Here is a 24,892-nt window from a genome sequence, read left to right on the forward strand (position 1 = left end):
TTAAGTTCCTCTTTTCCCATTTTCCCTTAAACCCATTCCAATCTGACTTACAAGCTAATCACACAACTGAAACGGCCTCACAAACTGCTAGATCCAATAGTCAGTCAATTCAACAGCATTTCATTCAGTTAACGACTCTCTACTTGGTTCACTTTCTTCACTTGGCTTCCACAACACTACATACCCATGATCTTCCTCCTACCTTGGTTCCTCCTTTCTGGTTCCTTCTGTATCCCTCATCATTTAAGGAGGATGCACCCCAGTGCTCAGCAATTGGCTTCTTCTCATTATCTGTTCACATTCAGTTCCCCGGTGACTTCTTCCACTCTCATGGCATTAAATACCATGTCTGTGCTAATGACTCCCCAGTTTTTATCTCCACTCCAGGCCACTTTCCAGAACTCCAGACACACACATCTAACCATCTACTTGACTTTTTCATTTGGATGAACAGACATCTCAGACTCACTCCGCCGGAACTGTTTCCCTGATACCCCCCACCCCTGAAGCCTGCTCCAGCTGCAACTTCCCCATCTCAGTTGATGGCAACTTCATCCTTTTAATCACAAAGGTCAGACTCACTGGAGCAATCCTTGATGTCACTCTTCTATCACACCCCAAATCCAGGTCATCAGCATGTCCTACTGGCATTAGCTTCAGAATATTTCTAACATTCTGAATCCCCTCCTAATCCCCTCCAACCTTGCCAGAGCCATTGTCTTCTCTCACCCTTCAGTCAATCTTCTTCCTTCCAACCTTGTCACACACACACACTCCCCTCAATCTACTCTCCCATGGAGCTTTTTTACCCCTCAGTTTAAAATTCTGGAATGGTTCTCTTTTATTCAGAGTAAAAATCATATACTTAAAATGGCTGAAAGGGGATTCAGCTCTTCATTACTTAACTGACTTTCTCCCCTCCTAAGCTCCCTTCCACTTACTATGCTCCAGCCCACGTTAGCTTCTCGGTCTTCTTCAAAATGCCAACATGCACATCAACAGAAGCAGAAAGCAGATTAGTGGTTGTCAGAGACTTGGTCGGAGGGGAGGATGGGGGTGACTGCTTAATGAGTATGGAGTCTCCTTCTGGGGTGATGAAAACGTTCTTGAACTACATAGTAGTGATGGTTGCACACTGTGCATGTACAATGCCACTGAATTATACACTTAAAATGGTTAAAATGGTGAACTTTATGTTATATGCATTTTGCCACAATTTTTAAAAATACCAAACACACTTCCAACCTTTGCTCTAGTTGTTTTTCCTCTGCCCAGAGAGTGTTCTTGCTCCAAATACCCACTCGACTAACTCCCTTCTGCCTATACATGGTTGTTCAATACCGCGTGCTCAATAAGGCCCACTCTGACCACTCTATTTAATATGGCAAACCGCTCTTTACTCTGTATCTCCCTCACACCACTTAAACTTTCTATTTTTTTCCCACAACACCTAGTCTCTAACATACTTGATAACTTTTCAATACAGGTCCTGGTTATCGTCTCCTTTGCTCAAACAAAAGCTCAATGAGGGCAGGGGTCCTTGTCTGTTGTGTTCAGTGATAGATTCCAAGTGCCCAGATAGTGCCTGGTACACATAAGCACTCTGTAAATATTTTTTTGCATCTTCACATCTCCCAGAAGGTAACCATAAAAGCAACCTCAGTCTCCTTTAAGTTGGTTATTTTGAATTAGTCTGAAAAGATGGTCCAGATGGGTGGTTGCCCCCAAGACAAATCCCAACTGGGCCTCTTCATTGTAAGGCAAAAGCTACTGAGCTAGAGTTTTGTGTGCAAATGGAGGGGCGGATGAGGCTCAGTGTCAGAAGTGAGACCTCATCCCTTGGGGAGGTCTAATGGTTTCCAGGTACTTAGAAAAGATAGGGATTGCAGTTCTACAGGGTGTAAGATGCATGAGCCCATCTGATACTATGGCTTCTGAGGTGACAGTACCACAGGAGGATGCCTGCTGGCAGCCTATGAGGGGGAAATAATTTGTACTAAACACTAAAGCTTTGGGAGCTGAAGCAACATTTTCCCAGCTGTCCCGGAGTGAAGCCAGCAGCCAGTGGAACCACCCAAATTGAACTGACACCACATGCCTAAGCGAAGAGCCCAGGAGGAATGACCAACATGGACTGAAGATTGAATCCCATCCCTCCTCTAGAACCAAACAAGCCTTCACATGCTTATATACATGTGGGAAGCAGGAGGAATCAAGACGGAGTGAGATTTTTTTTCTGGTCTATCTTGGCTACAAGAGAAAAACTGACTTACTTTTGTATAAAATAGATAACTAATGAAAACCTACTGTATGGTACAGGGAACTCTGCTCAGTGCTCTGTGGTGACCTAAACGGGAAAGAAATCCAAAAGAGAGGGGATATATGTATACGTATAGCTGATTCACTTCACTGCACAGCAGAAACTAACACAACACTGTAAAGCAACTATACCCCAATAAAAAATTAAAATTAACAAAAGAGAGAAAAACTGAAGATTAAGCTCTTTCAACATCTTATTAAGCAGTACTGATCTGTAAGCTCACCAAAACCAAGGATAACATGCCAGTTGTCTATAACTTCTGTTGTAGCTAATGTAGCCCCTTCCATATAGCACCTGTCAAACCATGAATGAACAATGACTTAAAATAAGATGAATGGGAATCTGTTTGCATTTTGCAGTAGTTTAATACTTCTCTAGAAGAATAACACTTCAGTTCAGCTGCCAATATGTATGGTAGTGAGGTTTTGTTTTTGTTTTTATTTTGGTTCCTGGAAATTTTGTCTCCTATTACTAGAACTCTAGTTTTCATTGCATAAAAAGAATCTCATCTCCACCCCCTTAGCCCCCCACTCTCCTGCACAATTTGCTTTTCTTTTACTGTTGCTCAGCTGTTCACTTGCTCATATTTGGGAAGTTACTCATTTTATTTTAAAACTTACTTTTAAGACCTTGTTTCAAAAAAGAAAAAGCCTTACTGTCATGCTGGGTTATTCAGCAAGAATCTATTGCCCTCCATGGGATAAACTCAGCCTTCACCCCCATAGCTTATCTGCTTTGGGAGCTGGATTCCTGCCTCATAAAACAGCACAACAGTACTATTATCACATAATCATTATCATTACCTCACTTTCAACCATACAGATTCTTCTAATCCTGAACGTCTCGCCTCTCTAGTCTTGCTATATCTATCCTCTCCTGCTGTGAAACTGGTGTGTTCCATTTTCACGGAAGCTTAATGTAATCACAAACAGAAAAATAAAATATATTTTTTAACCAAGCTGCATTTTATTGATACCATTGTGTTATATAGGAATTTAAAATAGCTCCATAGTTCATTCAAGTAAACAAAACAAATATGTGGGTAGCAGTGAGGGTTGATCTTAGCCTAGCTCTATGTTTTCTTCCCCAATCTCATCTTTCTGGCTTTTGTCATATTATTTAGGACAGATTCAATATGACACTCCCAAGTGGGGACTCCTCAGTCAGCAACAGAATTGTCCCCACCCTGAGTGGAGTTTGGAAGAGGCACTGCCATTCTACTGAGATTTACTCAGAGGCTAGAAGTCATCACTGTTTAATTATGCCTTCTCCAGGCCCATGTAAAGTCACAATTGATATCCAAAGTGAATTCCTTCCTTGATCACTTTGGCAAAAAATGGGCCATTCTAACTTTATGAAAAAGATATAATCCATGCTCTCCGAAGTTTAAAAGAAGTAGGCATTAGACTTTTAGTCCTCACAACCAAAGAAAAGAAAGTTAAGAAAATTTTATAGCCCCATCAGTCAAATAAAATAATCAGAGTTCACATTCATTTATGTCCATAGAACTTTTCTTTTTTTATATGCTTTCCACTTAGTGTTTGTTTTTAACACAAATAATACAGAAAATTCAAAAATAAAAATAAACATTTAAAGGATGAATTAATGAAATAGTGGGAAAATAAAAATAAAACTATAATCACCAAAATTCCAACTATTCTCAAACAATCACAGTTAATATTTTGGTATCTAACCTTCTACATCTTTTCATACTTAAAGAAAATATTTGTTTTCCAAAAAATTGAATCACCCAACATGTATTTTTGTGTGCTCCTTTATTCCACTTAACAATAGAGCATGAAGGTCTTCTCTGTCAATAAATATGAAACAGACAAATTTATGTTTTCTAACGAGACTCATATTCTAAAGGTACATAAACAGACCAAGAGATTCATAGGAACTGTGCTGTATAGACTTTGCAGCCAACAGAAACATTTAAGGAAAATGTGAGAAAAGAATCTGAAGTGAGTTATAGGGAAAAAGTAGAAGGCAAAAAAGAAAAATATAAAAAGCTATTATTAGCACACAAATTAAGAAAATTTTACTCTGATGTTACTCTGAAACACAGATTAAAGAGAAAATAATTATAAGGGAGGCACTTTTTCAGTAGGGGAAAATGCAGTATAGAATGGGAAATCATCAGACAACGCAAGTCCAGCACAACAAAAGATAAGACCCAAATCACAACTGAAATCTAAGAGTATAACCTAGCCACTTCTGCTTAAGGCTTTCATCAATATTCCAGTGGGAAGAATCATGAGGAATACCATGGTAGTTTTAATTGTATAGTATTTGCAGGTACAAACCTACAAATAACTTGACGTTTTTAAAATAATTTACTCTAAAGTGCTTGCATTTAGATCCCAAATAGTATTTTCTATTACCTTTATAAATTTCCAAGTTAAAAGATCTCTTCTGACATTGTCAAGGAGATGAGAATGACCACATGCATAAGGAACACTGGAATTTGCCGTCTTGGATGAAGTCCAAATTATCCAGAGAAAACATGCAGCACATGTCATAGAAAAGGCAAGCCGTATAAGGAATGATTACATCCATTTAAATATGTTGCCTCTTACATATCATGCAATATTCCTTTAAATGTTATTTGTCTTTATTTACCTTGGAACTTTTACCCCGTATTATGATAAAAGTAGATTAAAGTTCCGGGAACTATTAACTGTTCCCAAAAGGCACTCCCATTCTCCTGTGGCAACTTAATATATTTGAAGCTGAGCCCGTTTTTGATTAAACTATAAGAAGACTCTGCCAGGTCTCTGCTAAAATTTATCACTCTATTTCTCTTTCCTATCATCTGAAATGTTTTTGAAGAAAATCAAAGGTACATCTAAAATAGAACTTTATTTTTAACTTCTTTTACCACTTGAAAAGAACAGGGTCGTCAATGACGCTGATCTATGGGTGAAGGAAAGAAACCAAGGTGGTCAGGAAGGCAGCTCAAAGTTTTCACAAAGTCCTTGGTCAGCTTTTATGTACATCAAAATGAAACCTATGGCCCCTGGTGACTGAAAGCCTTCATCCACTCACAGCCTCTCTCGAGCCTCCCCTTCACGCTGTGTGGTCGCAGGGCCTCTTCCTTTCCAAGACAGAATTCATATTCCTCCTTTGTGAGAGGAAGGTCTGTTCAAAGCAATCCACATAAAATGGGGTTCCTTCTACTTCTCATGGCAGTTTAAACTATTTTAAAAGGATGTGTCCTTCTGTCTGCACATGATCCTAATTTTTGTCCAGCCTGCTGGGGATATTCTGTCACCTTTTATTTTGGGCTTTGTCTTTCGGGGGAAAAAAAAAAAAACCCAAATTTGACACTTGAAAGTACTGTGGTAAACTAGGCAATTTCCAACTGTGAGTGAAAAACCAGTGAAAAATCTTTAAGATACACTTCAAATACCCATTAGTAGGAGAAGGACTGTACCCACGGTTAAAAATTAACAGGGAAAACAACTTGTAAGCATTACCATTACAAAGCTGAATGCCTAAGGCAATATTCCTGACCACCTCAAAAGCTGGTGATTTGCTTCTGGAGTCTGTTCCCTACCTCCCTAATAGGCCTGGAAGTTACAGACAATTAATTATTAGATTATGTAACTCCCACTGCTTGAAGTTAGCAGAACATTCTATGGTTTTACTGCAAGTGTGCTGCTTTTCAGTGATGGTTGCAATTTCATCAGCTCACTCATCTGCGTCTTTGTGCTACTTAATCCAGGCTTCCCAGGGTTTTTCTCTAATTGGCTCAGCCTTCTTCCGCCCTCAGTCAGCCTGATTTTATTCATGGGTTCCCAGTGAAGATGACTGAATCTGAAAATTATGGTGCCAAGGTCTTACAGCAGTGTTAGATAAAGGTATTCATCCAAAATTTCTACAATGAGAGGGTCTTTCTGTGATTAATGAAGGCACATTTCTGCAAGCTTCTGAAGTCTACACTGTGCTAGCGAAAAACTGGAAGAAACACTCACTACACCAGAGTTATGTAGCTGTGATCAGCAGCGTGCATATCTGGCCCTGTGGAAAGCACACGGGTCAAGGAACCACAAGACCTGCCTTGGGTGCAGTTTACTTCACCCTATGTCTTCACAGGCAATGCCATCACTCTCAGCGTCAGTTTACTCACCTGTAAATCCGGGATGAAACCACCTATCTCAACAGGTTTCAGTCAGAGATAAATGAAATAATACATGGTCAAATGCTTTGCCAATTATGAATGCTATAGAAATTAAGGGACTAAACAATCATTGGTATTCTCAAAGCCTAATTTCCTTATCATTGTGGCAGTAAATAGCTCTTGAGAACTTGATGATGTTTTTATTATTAAAAAGTTAATTTAAAAGACCTTCATTAGCATGTGCAAACAAGTTCACTATTCTAATGTGCAAACAAGTTCACTATTCTAATTGCAAACAAGTTCACTATTCTAATCACTAAAATTTCTACTCCTGATTTTGGGAGACCTTCAAGATGATGGAGGAGTAAGACGCGGAGATCACCTTCCTCCCCACAAATACATCAGAAATACATCTACATGTGGAACAATGCCTACAGAACACCTACTGAATGCTGGCAGAAGACCTCAGGCTTCCCAAACGGCAAGAAGCTCCCCCACATACCTGGGTAGGGCAAAAAAAAAAAAGAAAAAACAGAGACAAAAGAATAGGGATAGGACCTGCAACTCTGGGAAGGAGCTGTGAAGGAGGAAAAGTTTCCACACACTAGGAAGTCCCTTCACTGGTGGAGATGGGGGATGGCGTGGGGGCAGCTTCAGAGCCACGGAGGACAGCGCAGCAACAGGGGTGCAGAAGGCAAAGCGGAGAGATTCCCGCACAGAGGATTGGCACCGAACAGCACTCACCAGCCTGAGAGGCTTGTCTGCTCACCTGCCGGGGTGGGTGAGGGCTGGGAGCTGAGGCTTGGGCTTCCGAGGTCAGATCCCAGGGAGAGGACTGGGGTTGGCTGTGTGAACACAGCCTGAAGGGGGCTAGTGCACCACAGCTGGCAGGGAGGGAGTCTGGGAAAAAGTCTGGACCTGCCCAAGAGGCAAGAGACCATTGTTTCGGGGTGCGCAAGGACAGAGGATTAAGAGCGATGCCTAAATGAGCTCCAGAGATGAGTGCGACCCTCAGCTACCAGCGCAGACACCAGAGACGGGCATGAAATGCTAAGGCTGCTTCTGCAGCCAACAAGAAGCCTGTGTGAGAGCACAGGTCATCATCCACACCTCCCCCTCCCGGGAGCCTGTGCAGCCCACCTCTGCCAGGGTCCCGTGATCCAGGGACAACTTCCCTCGGGGAACACATGGCGCGCCTCAGGCTGGTGCAACGTCACGCCAGCCTCTGCTGCCGCAGGCTCGCCCCGCATTCCGTACCCCCCCCTCCCCCGGGCCTGAGTGAGCCAGAGCCCCCGAGTCAGCTGCTCCTTTAACCCTGTCCTGTCTGAGCAAAGAACAGTTGCCCTCAGGCGACCTACACGCAGAGGCAGGGCCAAATCCAAAGCTGAACCCCAGGAGCTGTGCGAACAAAGAAGAGAAAAGGAAATTTCTTCCAGCAGTGGATTAAATCTCCACAATCAACTTGATGTACCCTGAATCTCTGGAATACCTGAATAGACAACAAATCATCCCAAAATTGAGGCAGTGAACTTTCGGAGCAACTGTAGACTTGGGGTTTGCTTTCTGCATCTAATTTCTTTCTGGTTTTATGTTTATCTTAGTTTAGTATCTACAGTTTATTATCATTGGTAGATTTGTTTATTGATTTGCTTGCTCTTCCTTTTTAATATATATAGATACATATATTTTTTTCCTTTTTCTCGTTTTGTGAGTGTGTATGTGTATGCTTCTTTGTATGATTTTGTCTGTATAGCTTTGCTTTTACCATTTGTCCTAGGGTTCTGTCTGTCTGTTTCTTTTTTTTTTTTTTTCAGTATAGTTTTTAGCTCTTATTTTTTTTTTTTTTTTTTTATTAATTAATTAATTTATTTATTTATTTTTGGCTGTGTTGGGTCTTCGTTTCTGTGAGGGCTTTCTCTAGTTGCGGCAAGCGGGCGCCACTCTTCATCGCGGTGCGCGGGCCTCTCACTATCGTGGCCTCTCTTGTTGCGGAGCACAGGCTCCAGACGCGCAGGCTCAGTAGTTGTGGCTCACGGGCCTAGTTGCTCCGCGGCATGTGGGATCTTCCCAGACCAGGCCTCGAACCCGTGTCCCCTGCATAAGCAGGCAGATTCTCAACCACTGCGCCACCAGGGAAGCCCTAGCTCTTATTTTCATTGGTGGATTTGTTTTTTGGTTTGGTTGCTCTCTTCTTTCTTCTTTTCCTTTTTTTTCCATTACTTTTCAATTTTTAATAATTTTTTTAATTTTTATTTTAATAACCTTATTTTATTTTGCTTATTTATTTTCTTTCTTTCTTTCTTTCTTTTTTTCTCCCTTTTCTTCTGAGCTGTGTGGCTTACAGGGTCTTGGTTCTTCGGCCAGCTATCAGGCCTGTGCCTCTGAGGTGGGAGAGCCGAGATCAGGACATTGGTCCACCACAGACCTCCTGGCTCCACGTAATATCAAACGGTGAAAGCTCTCCCAGAGATCTCCATCTCAACGCTAAGACCCAGCTCCACTCAACGACCAGCAAGCTACAGTGCTGGACACCCTATGCCAAACAACTAGCAAGACAGGAACACAACCCCACCCATCAGCAGAGAGGCTGCCTAAAAACATAATAAGGTCATAGGCACCCCAAAACACACCACCAGACGTGGTCCTGCCCAACAGAAAGACAAGATCCAGCCTCATCCACCAGAACACAGGCACCAATCCTCTCCACCAGGAAGCCTACAAAACGCACTGAACCAACCTTAGCCACTGGGGGCAGACACCAAAAACAAGGGGAGCTATGAACCTACAGCCTGTGAAAAGGAGACCCCAAACACAGTAAGTTAAGAAAAATGAGAAGACAGAGAAACACACAGCAGATGAAGGAGCAAGGTAAACACCCACTAGACCAAACAAATGAAGAGGAAATAGGCAGTCTACCTGAAAAAGAATTCAGAGTAATGATAGTAAAGATGATCCAAAATCTTGGAACTAGAATGGAGAAAATACAAGAAACGTTTAACAAGGACCTAGAAGAACTAAAGAGCAAACAAACAATGATGAACAACACAATTAATGAAATTTAAAATTCTCTAGAAAGAATCAATTACAGAATAACTGAGGCAGAAGAACGGATAAGTGACCTGGAAGATAAAATAGTGGAAATAACTACCATAGAGCAGAATAAAGCAAAAAGAATGAAAAGAATTGAGGACAGTCTCAGAGACCTCTGGGACAACATTAAATGTACCAACATTCGAATTGTAGGGGTCCCAGAAGAAGAGAAAAAGAAAGGGACTGAGAAAATATTTGAACACATTATAGCCAAAAACTTCCCTAATACGGGAAAGGAAATAGTCAATCAAGTCCAGGAAACGCAGAGTCCCATACAGGATAAATCCAAGGAGAAACATGCCTAGACACATATTAACCAAACTATCAAAAATTAAATATAAAGAAAAAATATTAAAAGCAGCAAGGGAAAAGCAACAAATAACATACAAGGGAATCCCCATAAGGTTAACAGCTGATTTTTCAGCAGAAACTCTGCAAGCCAGAAGGGAGTGGCAGGACACATTTAAAGTGATGAAAGGGAAAAACCTACAACTAAGATTACTCTACCCAGCAAGGATCTCATTCAGATTCAGTGAAGAAATTAAAAACCTTTACAGACAAGCAAAAGCTAAGAGAATTCAGCACCACCAAACCAGCTTTACAACAAATGCTAAAGGAACTTCTCTAGGCAGGAAACACAAGAGAAGGAAAAGACGTACAATAACAAACTGAAAACAATTAAGAAAATGGTAATAGAAACATACATATTGATAATTACCTTAAATGTAAATGGATTAAATGCTCCCACCAAAAGGCACTGACTGGCTGAATGGATACAAAATCAAGACCCATATATATGCTGTCTACAAGAGACCCACTTCAGACCTAGGACACATACAGACTGAAAGTGAGGGGATGGAAAAAGATAGTCCATGCAAATGGAAATCAAAAGAAAGCTGGAGTAGCAATTCTCATATCAGACAAAATAGACTTTAAAATAAAGACTATTACAAGAGACAAAGAAGGACACTACATGATGATCAAGGGATCAATCCAAGAGGAAGATATACAATTGTAAATATTTATGCACCCAACATAGGAGCACCTCAATACATAAGGCAAATACTAACAGCCATAAAAGGGGAAATCGACAGTAACACAATCATAGTAGGGGACTTTAACACCCCACTTTCACCAATGGACAGATCATCCAAAATGAAAATAAATAAGGAAACACAAGCTTTAAATGATACATTAAACAAGATGGACTTAATTGATATTTATAGGACATTCCATCCAAAAACAACAGAATACACTTTTTCTCAAGTGCTCATGGGACATTCTCCAGGATAGATCATATCTTGGGTCACAAATCAAGCCTTGGTAAATTTAAGAAAATTGAAATTGTATCAAGTATCTTTTCCGACCACAATGCTATGAGACTAGATATCAATTACAGGAAAAAATCTGTAAAAAATACAAAGACATGGAGGCTAAACAATACACTACTAAATAACCAAGACATCACTGAAGAAATCAAAGAGGAAATCAAAAAATTCCTAGAAACAAATGACAATGAAAACACGACGACCCAAAACCTATGGGATGCAGCAAAAGCAGTTCTAAGAGGGAATTTTATAGCAATACAATCCTACCTTAAGAGACAAGAAACATCTCAAATAAACAACCTAACCTTACACTTAAAGCAATTAGAGAAAGAACAAAAAAAACCCAAAATTAGCAGAAGGAAAGAAATCATAAAGATCAGATCAGAAATAAATGAAAAATAAATGACGGAAACAATAGCAAAGATGAATAAAACTAAAAGCTTGTTCTTTGAGAGGATAAGCAAAATTGATAAACCATTAGCCAGACTCATCAAGAAAAAAAGGAAGAAGACTCAAATCAATATAGAATTAGTAATGAAAAAGGAGAAGTAACAACTGACATAGCAGAAATACAAAGGATCATGAGAGATTACTACAAGCAAGTATATGCCAATAAAATGAACAACCTGGGGCTTCCCTGGTGGCGCAGTGGTTGAGAATCTACCTGCCAATGCAGGGGACACGGATTCGAGCCCTGGTCTGGGAAGATCCCACATGCCGCGGAGCGACTAGGCCCGTGAGCCACAATTGCTGAGCCTGCGCGTCTGGAGCCTGTGCTCCGCAACAAGAGAGACCGCGAAAGTGAGAGGCCCGTGCACCGCGATGAAGAGTGGCCCCCACTTGCCGCAACTAGACAAAGCCCTCACACAGAAACGAAGACCCCACACAGCCATAAATAAATAAATAAAATTAAAAAAAAAAGAACAACCGGGAAGAAATGGACAAATTCTTAGAAAAGCACAACCTTCCAAGACTCAACCAGGATGAAATAGAAAATATAAACAGACCAATCACAAGCACTGAAATTGAAACTGTGATTAAAAATCTTCCAACAAACAAAAGCCCAGGACTAGATGGTTTCACAGGCGAATTCTATCAAACATTTAGAGAAGAGCGAACACCTATCCTTCTCAAACTCTTCCAAAATATAGCAGAGGGAGGAACACTCCCAAACTCCTTCTACGAGGCCACCATCACCCTGATACCAAAACCAAAGGTGTCACAAAGAAAGAAAACTACAAGCCAATATCACTGATGAACATAGATGCAAAAATCCTCAACAAAATACTAGCAAACAGAATCCAACAGCACATTAAAAGGATCATACACCATGATCAAGTGGGGTTTATCCCAGGAATGCAAGGATTCTTCAATATACGCAAATCAATGTGATACACCATATTAACAAATTGAAGGAGAAAAACCATATGATCTTCTCAACAGATGCAGAAAAAGCTTTTGACAATATTCAACACCCATATATGATAAAACCCTCCAGAAAATAGGCAAAGAGGGAACTTACCTCACCATAATAAAGGCCTTATATGACAAACCCACAACCAACATCATTCTCAGTGGTGCAAAACTGAAACCATTTCCCCTAAGATGAGGAACAAGACAAGGTTGTCCACTCTCACCACTATTATTCAACATAGTTGTGGACATTTTAGCCACAGCAATCAGAGAAGAAAAAGAAATAAAAGGAATCCAAATCAAAAAAGAAGAAGTAAAGCTGTCACTGTTTGCAGATGACATGATACTATACATAGAGAATCCTAAAGATGCTAGCAGAAAACTACTAGAGCTAATCAACGAATTTGATAAAGTAGAAGGATACAAAATAATGCACAGAAATCTCTTGAATTCCTATACACTAATGATGAAAAATCTGAAAGCAAAATTAAGGAAACACTCCCATTTACCACTGCGACAAAAAGAATAAAATACCTAGGAATCAGCCTACCTAAGGAGACAAAGACCTGTATGCAGAAAACTATATGATGCTGATGAAAGAAATTAAAGATGATAGAAACAGATGGAGAGATATACCATGTTCTTGGATTGGAAGAATCAACATTGTGAAAATGACTATACTACCCAAAGCTATCTACAGATTCAGTGCAATCCCTATCAAACTACCAATGGCATTTTTCACAGAACTAGAACAAAAAATTTCACAAGTGTATGGAAACACAAAAGACCCCGAGTAGCCAAAGCAATCTTGAGAAAGAAAAACGAAGCTGGAGGAATCAGGCTCCCGGACTTCAGACTATTCAACAAAGCTTCAGTAATCCAGACAGTATGGTACTGGCACAATAACAGAAATATAGATCAATGGAACAGGATAGAAATCCCAGAGATAAACCCACAAACATATGGCCACCTTATCTTTGATAAAGGAGGCAAGAATATACAATGGAGAAAAGACAGCCTCTTCAATAAGCGGTGCTGGGAAAACTGGACAGCTACACGTAAAAGAATGAAATTAGAACACTCCCTAACACCATACACAAAAATAAACTCAAAATGAATTAAAGACCTAAATGTAAGACCAGACACTATAAAAGTTTTAGAAGAAAACATAGGCAGAACACTCTATGACATAAATCACAGCAGGATACTTTTTGACCCACCTCCTAGAGATATGGAAATAAATACAAAAATAAACAAATGGGACCTAATGAAACTTAAAAGCTTTTGCACAGCAAAGGAAATCACAAACAAGATGAAAAGACAACCCTAAGAATGGGAGAAAATATTTGCAAATGAAGCAACTGACAAATGATTAGTCTCCAAAATTTACAAGCAGCTCATGCAGCTCAATATCAGAAAAATAAACAACCCAACCCAAAAATGGGCAGAAGATCTAAACAGACATTTCTCCGAAGAATATATACAGATTGCCAATAAACACATAAAAGGAAGCTCAACATCACTAATCATTAGAGAAATGCAAATCAAAACTACAATGAGGTTTCACATCACATCATTCAGAATGGCCATCATCAAAAAATCTACAAACATAAATGCTGGAGAGGGTAGTGGAGAAAAGGGAACCCTCTTGCACTGTTGGTGGGAATGTAAATAGATACAGCCACTATGGAGAACACTATGGAGGTTCCTTAAAAAACTAAAACTAGAACTACCATATGACACAGCAGTCCCACTACTGGGCATATACCCTGAGAAAACCATAATTCAAAAAGAGTCACATACCACAATGTTCATTGCAGCTCTGTTTACAATAGCCAGGACATGGAAGCAACCTAAGTGTCCACCGATAGATGAATGGTTAAAGAAGATGTGGTACATATATACAATGGAATATTACTCAGCTATAAAAAGAAATGAAATTGAGTTATTTGTAGTGAGGTGGATGGACCTAGAGTCTGTCATACAGAGTGAAGTAAGTCAGAAAGAGAAAAACAAATACCGTATGCTAACACATATATATGGAATCTAAAAAAAAAAAAAAAATGGCTATGAAGAACCTAGGGATAGGTCAGGAATAAAGATGCAGACGTAGAGAATGGACTTGAGGACACGGGGAGGGGGAAGGGTAAGCTGGGACGAAGTGAGAGAGTGGCATGGACATATATACATTACCAAACGTCAAATAGATAGCTAGTGGGAAGCAGCCGCATAGCACAGGGAGATCAGCTCAGTGCTTTGTGACCACTTAGAGGGGTGGGATAAGGAGGGTGGGAGGGAGACGCAAGAGGGAGGAGATATGGGCATATATGTATATGTATAGCTGATTCACTTTGTTATAAAGCAGAAACTAAGTCACCATTTTAAAGAAATTATACTCCAGTAAAGATGTTAAAAGGAAAAAAAAATTTCTGCTCCTAAAATAACATGGATGGGGGACTTCCCTGGTGGTCCAGTGGTTAAGAATCCAAGCTTCCACTGCAGGGGGGCACGGGTTCGATCACTGGTCGGGGAAATAATATCCCGAATGCAACACGGCATGGTCAGAAAATAAAATAAAATAATGTGGAAGGAACAACAATAAAATCCTGAATAGATGTTAATTACATAGCATCAAAATATATTGAGGAATAACCAAAAGATTTACGGCCATTGACGTGACTCATCTCAGCTGCCTGCTCTTGATACTATGATACCTCCAAGGCTTCAACCATTACCTTTGATAAAAGAACACAAAGGGGCATATGCAACCCACTCTTCCCTGAGGCCTTAACCCCAAACCTCGAACTGCTTGGAATGATCTGAGTTCCTGACAGTTACCAATACAAAAACTGAGTTCAATTCAATTGTCTAAATTTAGACTTGTCTATTTTTTTTAATCAATGGCATCATCAATGTCTCAGTCACCCAGGTTAGTACTTCATGCATTCTTTATTCAAAATATATTTCAATAATTATTTTGTTTTATTCTGACCATTAACTCCCTATTGTGCCTTTATCATCTCAGTCCTGACATAACAGATCTGTTTCCTTATATGCCTCTTCACCTCAGAACCCCTGTATTCTACTCCACAAATGGCAGGATTAATTTTCTTAAAATCCCACTTTCAGGTATCACCCAAACAATCAATACCCCAGTGCCAGGCCAAGCTTTTAAATTCCAGTCTTAGTGATTTTCCTTAATTGAAGTCACTCAACAGCAAGAAGATGTTTCCAAGCTTTAATACATTGCAGTTAGTAACCTGGCTGTGTCAGTAATATATGACTAGATATCTTCAAAACAGTAAGAGATATTTCACATGGCGCTAAAAGTAACTACTACTCATGCCCTCTACAAATATTAGTTACGAGTTCAAGAAGTAAGTGACTGTTTCACAGGGATTCTCAATAGCCAGTTGCCCTGTAGTTCCCCAAGAGCAGCAAAACCTGGGATCACCAGCCTGTCAGAGACGTGGGATCAACCCGGACCAGTGAAAAAAGCAAAGGAAATGCCCAGTCGTGGTCTTAAATTAAGAGGGTTAAGATTAGGGTGACCAACTGTTTCAGTTTGGCCAGGACTAGGAGGTCCCAGGGACATGGGACTTTCCATTTCAAAACTGAGAAAATCTCACGCACTCTGGGATGAGTTGGTCATTCTAGTTAAGACCGTGGTGAGATGCCACGCTGAAGGAGAAGCACAAAGCACAATCAGGTCAGGGAGGTCAAAGCCAGGGGGCTGGGGGCACAGTCACAGTGCAAAGGCCAAGGAAAAGTGACATGGATCATATTTTGCCATGGCTTACTATTTCATATGCTTTACCTCCCCACCCCACAGCTGTACATAATGAGTCTTAATTCAGTATGAACTGCAATCTGACACTATATGATGTACCAAGGTCTGTATGTTCACTTCAACTGTTTGGTTCATTCCAGCACAGAATTCCAAGCGCATCCAAAGTGTAGGTAGAAAACTCGATTTTATAAGCCACAAATCCAGGTGTGTATGCAGTTTAATTTAATTTCCCTTAAATTAAACTTAATTTCTATCTTAAATCCCCAATTCCAGCTAAGAGCAGACAACTTAATTGAGTCACTTCAAGTAAATGAAATCATATTAGTGATTACTCAGTTATTTCTGATTTAAACTGTCAGCTTGCAATGAGACACCCAGGTCTTCTCTTCTTTAAGATCCTCCAACCTCTCTAGGGTTCCTGGGTCTGGGGAGGGGGAAGACCTAAGGCTCCTGTCAGATTTCAGCAAGCATGAGAATCACCAGGATGGCTTGTTGATTACAGATCACTGACATCAGCCCCAGTTTCAGATTCAGTAAGTCTGTGGTGGGAGGCCCAAGAATTTGCATTGCCTACAAGTTTCCTGGTGACGCTGATGCTGTTGGTCTCAGGCACCACACTTTGAGAGCTGCTGGCATATGTTTAGAGTTCTTCTAGGTGACTTTAGTGCCTCATTAGTTTTCTTCCACTCTCTGAATTGTTTTCCTTGAGCTTTTGATCTTTCCTTGTGGCTAGAAAACAATTGTTAGTGAGGGTGGAATGAATGCTTTACCTGTCTATTCTTGGGACACTTTGGGTTGTAGAAGTACTTCAACTAATATCTCAGAATTATCCTTTTGTTACATCCATAGTATCATTCTGTCAGCATTTACACGTAGCCGCCCTTGGACGCATCCTGTAGCTTAAGTAGTAGAAGCGCAGAGTATAGGAAAATGATTTGAGCAGTAGTCCAAAACTTCTAAATCAGGCTTTGCATTTTAATAGCCATGTAACCTTGGAAAAGTCTTTACATTTACCAGCTCTCAGTTTTCTCAACTATAGAATAAAGCTGATATTATCTTCCCTTCCATGGCAATCTCACAGAATATTTGCAGGACTCAAAGGTAATGTTGGAGAACATGCTTTGAAAATAATTAATGGTTATATTTAAGGTAAGATATCTGTTATCGTGTACATAACTTCCCATCAGCCTATACAGTTACCTTTATAAACACTGGCTAGTCATCCCTCAGTATCCGTACGGGATTGGTACCAGGACCCTCTTCCCCATACCAAAATCTGCAGATGCTCAAGTCCCTTACATAAAATGTTTTAGTCCATCCTCTGTGTCCATGGGCTCCGTATCTGTGCATTCAACCAACCAAGGATAGACATTCTTGTTTCCAACTCCATGTTTGGACTTGCGTGCAGTTGGGTTGTTTACTTTCAGAGAGCTAGTTCTTAAACATTTACCTGCATATCACTGTTTATAGGACATACTGGGCCTTTGATAGGTATCTTTCCAGTGTTAGTTTTTGATAAAGTGATAAAAATATACTTTCTTTTCTCCTTTATACCACACAAAAATCTTATAATCTAAACAAAACATATTAAAATATATACAAATATGGTGTGTTACCAAATTCTCTCCTTTACCTGAAATTTTCAACCTAAAGTGGGATAAGAATCATCTGGGGCACTTGTTTAAAATGCAGATTTCAGGGCCCTACCCCTAAGAATCTGAACAAGAGTCTGAGGAAGGATCCTGAAGGGGTATTTTTTTTCCAAGCTCTAGGGGCATCCCAAACAGGTGGTCTTAAGATGACATGTGGAGCTGCTGATGAAACATAAACCCTACATTCTGGCTTTTAAATCCTCTACCACCTGGTCACAAAATCCTTTCTCCCCATCTCCAACTGCTCCCCAATGTATGCCTGTCCTGAACTGAGAAGATACCATCACTCTCCTGCAACAGAATCCTTGCAATTTTGTTGGACCTATTTGCCAAGTTTCCCACAATATGGCTTGAGAGCTCACCACTGTGGACCCTGGGTTGAGAAGATAAAAGAGATTTCATAGTCTTTTATATTAGCAAACTTCGTAACTGTTTCAAGGGCACATGCTGGCAATGAGTCAGGACCAACTGAAATCTTGTAAAAAAATGGCAGGAAAAGGGGATCAAGAGAGAAGGATGAAGGTCTGTGTATGCATTCCCCCACAGACTACAGAATAATGCTGAACATTTTTGTCAAAGCAATTTTACTTTAGTCACAGAAGTCTTACTATATAAAAATAACTTGTTTTATAAATTAGCTGTCAAATCCTTGGAGAAGCCAACCATGAACAATTGGTTGTTGGTCATATTTCCATTATTGTCACTATTTAATCCACAGTTTAGTGATTAATGATTTTCTAAGAAAACTTGTTTGAAGTATAAAGAATGAAATCTGCTACCAGAGTAAGACCCAACAAGATTCATTTGTCTCAGTGTCTCATCAGCAGTGAAACTACCATCGCATAATTAATGGTACAAGAGATGAAACAGGACTCCTATTCTGCCACGTCTCCTCTATTTAAGTCTTTAAAGATGAAAAATAATGAGTAAAGGTGTAAAACAAATTGCTTGATATGCCAAGAAGCAAAATAATCCCATTGAAATAATTAGAATTTCATCTCGAATTATTAGGCACTGCTGTTTCATTGGAGAAGAATCCCAGTCTGGGGTGATCCCCTGATATATGTGGCCATAATTTATGATACTGCCATTAGAAAGGCTTGAAAGGATGTACTTTCTGAAGCTTGATAAGCCTCTCTGCATGCTTCTACTAGAATTAAAAGGCTGATTTGGGGCAACAATCTCAAAACTTTTATACTTATTGACCAAAAGTCCTTGTCTCTTTAGTTTAATTAAGTCTCCTACATATCTGAAAGAATACAGAACTCAAAACTGAATATATATCATGAGCCTATGCTCATAGATTCATAGAAATTATGTTTATAAACATACAAGACTGGAAAAGGCAACAGAAAATGATGATAATAGTTTATTTGTTCAGGAATAGGAGATCGGGCATTAAATTTTCCACTGCACAATGAAAACAAATTAAGAATGCTGACAAGAATTCAACTTGGCTCTACAGCATATATCTGTGTCCCTGAACAGTTAGCAGATAAAACATTATTTTAATCCAATCTGATTTCATGTTATAAACTTTTTTTGAGCACCAACTATGAGAAAGGCATTTTGCTAACATCATGAGGAATAGAGAGTTGAGGATTCATTTGAATCCATGACATCAGGGAACTTGAAACCTAGTGGGGAATAAACACATGAATAGAAATAACTATGATAGAAAAGTAAAATATGAAGTGCCCTGGAAAACACTTGGGATGAAGTAATTAGCTCCAAATAGGGGAATGGGCAAAGATTTTACAGAAAAGATAGCAAAAGAGAGAAGCCCATGATTCTCCCAAGATATGGAGCCTTGCCAACAGTGGTTGAAAGGTGCATCTCGGAAAGTATTGAGGACTGCAGTAACAAAGGGAGAAAAATCGAGGACAGGCTTTAATCATACCATGTACTAATTATACTGCAACCCTGGGGGTTTTTGGTTGCATATCCTCTAGCACCATGCTGGGCACACAGCAAACACCTGACGTATTTTGTGGAGAAGTAGTCAAGCCTAATAGTGTCAAGGAGGAAGAATACTCCAGCTAGTACAGCCACGCAAGCGTAAGAGTCTACCTAGACAATAACTAGTGTTTTAAATGTGAAAGTGCAGGCTAAGTCTCATTTTATATGTGCTTAAATGTCATGTCTCATAATTATGATGAGCAAGCAGCACAAATCACAAATGTGCTCATTATTTTATCTTCAATGGAAATTAACTTGTTCTCATTTTGCTATAACAAAAATGTTATCTCATTTATCAGTGTGTATTTTTCCATGTGTTCATATATGATTTTACATGTTTTTATCAGTTTTAACAAGGAAATACAAATATACTTTCGTTGATACCTAACGGATAAGAAAAACTCAGAGAATATTACTCTCAAATCAAATAGCACTTCACTTAACATATACAAGTAATATTTCTTTTTTATTTTATTTTATTATTTTTGGCTGCACCACATGGCTAGTGGGATCCTAGTTCCCCGACCAGGGATTGAACCCAGGCCCTTAGCAGTGGAGTCCTAACCACTGGACCTTCAGGGAATTCCATACAAGTAATATTTTGATTAACAAATACCCCTAGAAGATGGTACCTAAATCAAAGCCAAAGTGGTGAAAAACACTATCTATTTCATTCTGCATCCACTTCTCCCATTCCCTGGCCTCCAACTCATATAAAGGCTCTGGCTCTTCACATACCACAATCTTACCAAAAAGTGAAGAATCACTACTCTTACCATTCTACTTTAACCAGTACTCATTCATGCTGAAATTAACTCAAAATGTTTTTATTTTTAGAGCTAATTGGAAATAATTTTTTTTCCAATAAGAAAAGGCATTTTCTCACTTTAAAGGACTTAGATTCTCTACTATGTCTACTTAGCTCGTTCTTAGGTTGTCCTTCTACTTAGCTCGTTCTTAGGTTGTCCTAAACACCAGCCCGTAAGGTGTCCCTTCTTGCAGGGGGCACAGCCCCATGTGAGGGGATACAGCTTGGTCATCATAAAGTGGGGAGGAATTCAGATGCCACTTGCCTATCACCCAGTGGATCTGTGCAGTGAAAAACCTTGCACAATTGAACATAGCAGCCCTGCTTGAAGGACAATCCAGTTTAATTCTTGTGGGATGACTTAGGGAGGGAGGTCCAAAGCACAGTCTCCATAACTGGTTCCTTGCTCTTCTGGGATCCTGGTTGAGGCTGCAGGAAACTTTAGGGAATAGAAGAGCATATGTTACGTCTGAAGGGAACCTGTATCACCCCAGCAAAGGGCTGTCTGCCAGCAGATCCCTTCCCTCTAAGCTTGTCCCCAATGGATTTGCCTTGCCCAAGAATAAACCAAGCCCCAGCCTTTACCTCCTTTAACCTTAACTGCTTAAGCTTTTGCTTAAGACTAAGAAATTTTTATTGCTATTTAGAATTGCTGATGTGTACTCTTACTTATCTGAAATGCATCCTCTGCTTCCCAGATTATTTCTGCCTGAGATTGCGAAGTCTCTAACAAATAATTATGTTGTTGGAAAACATTAATTTCATTAATAGAGCTATTACTGCACCCAGTAAATAATGTTGATGATGACAGGCTTTTTAAATCAACTTTTGAAACCACTTTTAAGAGTGTTGTTCATTTATGCTTTTTACCTACTTCCAAGAGAGGATTTGAGGTGGCTTCCAACACAAAAGACCAAAACCTATTAACACTGCATACAAAACCAAAGTCAAATAATAAAGAAGAAACGACATCAGAAAATCGGAACTGAGGAACCCCATTTGAGCACAACACTGAACTCTTCCATTCAAAGGAAACTAACAGGTCATTTAGGGTGACAAACGTTATTCTGGTACCGTGATCAAAGAGGAGTTTATCACATGAACCTTTCTGTATAATTGACCAGGCAACGTAGTGAGTAAGGTCTTTAACGGCAGCTTTCACAAACCACGCAAAGGCATCTTGCAGGGTCAGCTTCATGGGTGTGTGATCCGTGCAGCTGCACAGCACAGCACCTCAAGCTTAAAAGAGCCCCACACTTGGTTTAACATTCTGCTGTTGTCGTCTTGAAATTCTTAATTATTTTTTAGTAAGGGTTCCCACATCTTCATTTTGCACTGGGCATGGCAAACTACATGGCCAGTCCTGTCACCTTTCATACAACTAGGTGTTATATCAGCCCTTAAATTTGTTGTTTTAGGATGTTTCTCCTTTGGCAATATAAATTACAGTATTTGCAGAATTTATCCTACATTTTTCTGAATATAAAAAATAATTCACCACGGATATATAACATTCCCCCTACCAAACCTGCCAATCTTAAATCCTGTAAATGCTAAACATAAGCAATAGCATTCTTTTATTTTAGGAAAAGAAGAAAAGCCATTATTTTTTCTCCTTTCATGTATGTAAGCTCAAGACACCTTTCATCAGAAATAACATATTTGTTATGATGTTTTAGATATAGTTAGATGTCTTAGCTATAAAATCTGTAAATAGACTTCTGGCTTAAAATCAGTTACCCAGTTAGATGAAGTACAACTTCATCAAATTGAAGAATTGGATCTCTGAGTTATGCCTTCCATGTTTTTTCCCTTGAACTGATTGTCTTAAGAAATAAATTTTTAAATGTTTTCAAAGAGAAGTAAACTATGGCCATTTTGTACCTTACTCTGCCTTCAGATGTGTTATAGTTACTCCTTCATACCAGAGGGATAAACTCCTAGCCTGTTCTTTATAAATTTTTGTGCATAGTTGAACGACATCTTTCCCACATATAACACATCAAGTAAAACAGAACTCATCAGCTGCTGTCCACATGACTGATGAGAACCGTTTCTGCATGTAATAGCACTAGAGGCCTCTGTTAGCACATCAAGTACAACACCAGAGCTGCTGTTGGAATGTGCTTGAAGGTACCATGACCCCAGCAACACTCCATTCTAGTTTAAACAACTACAATCTTCCAAACACAGTGCTAGGCACGAGAGATATATCACTGGGCAAGACATCTCAGCCTGCCTGTAGCTTAGAATCTCGCGGGCAACACAGACAAACAAGTGTACAATTACTACACAGTGTATATGTGACATAGTGGCATTACAAAGGAAGGAATCAGGGAAGGTTTCCCTAAGAATGTGACATTAAAACTTATTTTAAAATATTTAGCTTTATTATCAGTTCAGAATTTAATTTAATAAGTCAAGTTTTATTACCAATTCAGAATAGAACTTAATATGTATGAGGTTAGAGATGGATTTACTGTGAATTAATGACGGTTAAGTTCAGGGCCCTTTACTTGCACAGGCACCTTCCAAGACTTTTTCACTAATTTTCTATTTGTAATTTTGTATTTTTTTCTTAAAGAGGGCCCCCAAACTATGTAAGATCCACAATCTACAAAACCTGGGTTCTCCTCTGCATGGGTCATACTGACTTTTGACCTCCCCACGGAGTCCCTTTCAGAATGACAGGCTCACACAGCTGTATGCTGTAGGCTAATGGTAGTTCCATTTTACTACCTCATGGACTCATGAAGATAACAGGACTAGTTTAGTTTTAGTTTGCAAACATTTTCATGTTCAGCTAAATTTTCTCAGACTAAACTCTTCCTGAGCTCGAAGTCATAGTGCTAATTCTAGCCTTTCTCCTACTGAAAGCATAAAGACAAGAGCAGGAGGGCATGCATTTTCATGTTGATCCTAGAACCAAAGAGAGGGAAAGGGTAAAAGGAGAAAAAGGCATGCAGGGAAAGAAAAAGTCATTAGACTGCAGCTCCTCTCTTGAACTTCTCACTTCTTGGTCCCACCCCACAGTCTGCTTGAGCTTTCAAGACAACCTCCCTGGAGGGAAGGAAATATAATTTGCCTATTCTTCTCTAGAAATATTTCCCTCTAATGTCACAGGTTTCCTTTATAACAGTGACAGAGAACAACAGGATTGCTGTATAGGTGAAACTGTGTTTTAGGGGATGTGGTGTAATAAAATGCTTTTTAATCAAAGGAGTACGTACTGATAACAAAAATTGTTTCAAGCATCATTTTTAGTAAGCTCATCTGCTTTATTTAATGATGAAGTGATCTATAAATAACAATGAAATTTATAAATATAATTTTTCTTTATAAAAAACAATTGGAAACAATAAAAATGACAAAAATAGAACAGGAAGAGTAAATTCTTGGAGCATTCCGCAACCACCTTTATTCTATGAAAGTTCATGTAACTAAAGGTGGGTCTAAAGATGCTTGTAATTCTTCCGCCATCAAATGTTAACATTTCCACCAGATAAAGCACAGTGTTTAGGAACTGCAAGTTAAAGAAATTCAATTCACATGATGCCATGTCCAGTAAAATTTATTTTGATTTATTCTGAATAGACAAGCAAATAAATCTTTCCATCACATATAGACTAAAGAAGACTGCCATGAGACTTAAATATAATTATTATAACACAAGGTAAGGTAAATTTTAAAATGTATTAGCACAATGGCTTAGAAAAAGTCACATTCAAAGCATACAATTCATCTGGTAACCACTAACAGGTCACACTGTCCCAAATCAAGAGCGCAAAGTTCTCAAACTACTAGGAAAAAATTCTTTGGAAGCTATTATAACATGACACAAAAGCTGTAAAAATAATAATATGATAATATTCTCATAGACGAAAAATGACAGCAGGCAGCAGGCTGCATTCTTAGCTGATGCTGAGGGACCTTTAGCTAGGTAGCATAACATTATCTTTGCAAAGGACTTTCTCATATAAATTTGGAAGTTTTATCAGATATAGTTCCGGGCTCTTTATCTGCACCTAGGAAGAATGCTGATAATAAATTTTTATCTTTTGAAATAGTGCAGCCTTTAAATAGTTGTATTTTTGTAGCGTCTAAGAAAAACTGGCTGGACAACACATTTCGGGTATGATTATGCACTTTTAGCACGTTCAGTTTCAATGGAAATGTGCCTTCTCAAAAACTTAAACTTTCCTTTGTTCTCCCATAAACCAGAACACTTACAAGACGTCAACAGCACCTTGTAGTAAACAGTGAAATTGTGTATGTTCTTTCAAAAACTGTCTTAAGAAACTCTATTCAAATAATTGGATTCTAAAGAAAACCAAAGAAAATATTCAAAAGTATTAGAAAGCTTCTATCAGAAGGTGAGAAGTCTAATTAAATTCACGGCTGCCCTAGCT

General features: G+C 39.2%; 1 protein-coding gene and 1 long non-coding RNA gene across 10 annotated transcripts in view; one reads left to right on the plus strand and one right to left on the minus strand.

Moving 5' to 3' along the window:
• Nucleotides 1-24,892, minus strand: part of HDAC9 (histone deacetylase 9) — a 999,599-nt gene that overhangs the window by 833,190 nt on the left and 141,517 nt on the right. The gene's annotated exons all lie outside the window — the stretch shown is intronic.
• Nucleotides 7,616-13,502, plus strand: LOC309665950. Its single transcript, XR_014266804.1, has 2 exons — nucleotides 7,616-8,261; nucleotides 8,582-13,502. It is a non-coding gene; the product is annotated as an uncharacterized lncRNA (long non-coding RNA).

The sequence above is a fragment of the Balaenoptera physalus genome (assembly GCF_965194825.1).
Source record: "Balaenoptera physalus genome assembly, chromosome: 8".
NCBI lineage: Eukaryota > Metazoa > Chordata > Mammalia > Artiodactyla > Balaenopteridae > Balaenoptera > Balaenoptera physalus.